A 2,316-nucleotide genomic window follows, 5' to 3' on the forward strand; every position below is an offset into this window, starting at 1 on the left:
ACTGTATATCAGGAAAAGCTCTTGTATCACTGACTGGTATTACATTAGTAACTGATAGACTGTTTGTATTAATTTCAGTTTCAGTGAAAATATTTTGAAAGCAGTTCGGAGGATCTAGATAAAAAATGAATTTAATTTTTTTAATAATGTTATGTGTACCTGTTATTAAATGTACCATGAAAATATCATTTGTATCTACTAGATCAATTTCTCTCTGGCTATTTGAACCAGTTATTCTGATATTTGATTTACTAATGGAGTCTGCTCTTATTCTTCCAACTGTTTCTGTGCTGCTAGTGGTTGCTTTGTATAATCGAACAACACTTGAATCATCTTCAGGTTGATACACTCCTAGTCTGTAAGAATTATAATTACTGCCACTGACACTAAAAGGAGTAGGAAGAACATAACGATATAATTCATTAGTAGTGACATTATCAGGAGACAGTACAATAGGAATAGTGACAGGATTCTGGTAATACCACGGCCCAGTAGAGTCTAATTGCCATATCTCAATGCTAGGATACTTGTTCCTATTACTATCCTTTGATCTGATATCAACCCCAACAAGAACTTCTATTACAGCAACAGTAGCTCTACTACAATTGAATGTATTAAAACTAATGACCCATCTTCCTTCATTGCCCTCAGCTAAAGTATTATCAGCTAGTGAACCAACTGGTGTAGCTGCTTTAGCTACTAGTAGACTCAAGTCCATGAATCCTTCAGTACATACTCCTCCTCCTGTTGCTCCTTCATTACTAGCAACCAATAATAATAATAGGATAAGAATAGAAAATGAATGAGCCAAGGAAAAGGTCATTTCTTGTTTCTTGCCACAGTACAGGATTTGATCATAAATATTCTATTAGTTTAGATTATTTAGTTGCAGTATGCATTGTTGCACCCACACTCAGCTCAACCCATCATGTTGGAGACGAATTAAATCATGCGTATTAAGTCTCTGACTATCGTTGCTGGTCTAGCCTACAACATTCAACCATTCCATGATGTAAGTGGTACTACCACTTACATAATAAATGGTTGAACTTTGTAGGCAAGACTAGCAATGGTTAGCCAGATTGTGTTCTACAGAAATTATGCAAAATTTGAGCTAATTCCAACTGCATTTTTCGAATTTGAAAATTTCAGAAATTTGATTGACTACCATCCATAAAAGTTCCAGTCTTAGTATATGTCACATAAAGACTACAATAATAATCTCATTCATATGGCATGCTTCTAGACATTCATCACATACATTGGTACATTGCTATTCATTTTATGAAGTGGCCACTGAGCTTGAAAATGGGCCACTAATACAAGTAAAAACCACAAAAGTTAGCAGTTCTGATTTTGTTACTATATAAGCTATTCCTAATAGCAACAGCATTATTCTTATGACTATTCAGTATGACTACTAAATTTGATATCATTTTTCAGTCCACATTGTACATGAATTTAATGAAGCAGAACCTCAATTGATGTTTATATCAATAAATTATATCAATACAGTCATTTTGGGAAGCGAGACTATAAGGGTCTATGGTTAGACTAGATTTACCACACCTAATTTTACTAGTGTTGTGTCTAAAATCATGCAATGATTGATAGATCTGATCAGGAGCCCATGAACATACTTGTTTGATTTAAATGAAAGTCATAGTAATTGTGGTTTTGAAGAACAACTAAGGAACTATAAATGAACCAAAGGAGAAAAAGATTATTTATAAAATAGCAAATTTGAATTTTTTGTACTGGCTAATTATTTTAACAACACAATATATACATTTTACAATTACAATTCATGCATGTGCTTTATGTGATTAATTTTTATAATATTAATGTCCATATTTTAGATGCACAACTCTTCTTCTTTCTGTTGTGTACATGTTTCTTTATGTGCTGGCATTACAATAACCTGCCAATAAAAATACTGTCAAGCAATGTTGATAAATGCACTGTGATGACTAAGACTTTTAATGTTGATTTAAATAATGAAATTGAAATTAGCTGTGGCTACAAAATTTACAGTATAATTGCAATGTTACCTCTTGTTCATTATTCATTGTTTTTGGCTCATCGTACACTATGGGTTCTTCATTAATACCTATAATTTTATCAAAATTATAAAAGTAGTTTTTATTATTTTACTTTGTGTCATTACAATGTTGATTCCATAAGCAGGATTATTATAAATATCATCTATTCCAATTAGGTAAAAATTGGTTAAAATTACTCTTTCAAGTATAACAATCTATCTTACTTTCATTTCCACCAATAACACCATAAGCAGCATTAGCAGATATATTGGAT

General features: G+C 31.9%; 1 long non-coding RNA gene across 1 annotated transcript; it reads right to left on the minus strand.

The window, feature by feature from the left end:
* Nucleotides 1–1,787: 1,787 nt before the first annotated feature.
* On the minus strand, nt 1,788–2,316 carry LOC109586124 (uncharacterized). The gene is made up of 4 exons (XR_002186839.1): nt 2,267–2,316; nt 2,155–2,205; nt 2,052–2,110; nt 1,788–1,921 (listed from the first exon to the last, which is right to left on the minus strand). It is a non-coding gene; the product is annotated as an uncharacterized LOC109586124 (long non-coding RNA).

The sequence above is a fragment of the Amphimedon queenslandica genome, unplaced genomic scaffold (assembly GCF_000090795.2).
Source record: "Amphimedon queenslandica unplaced genomic scaffold, v1.1 AMPQUscaffold_12941, whole genome shotgun sequence".
In the NCBI taxonomy this organism is placed as follows: domain Eukaryota; kingdom Metazoa; phylum Porifera; class Demospongiae; order Haplosclerida; family Niphatidae; genus Amphimedon; species Amphimedon queenslandica.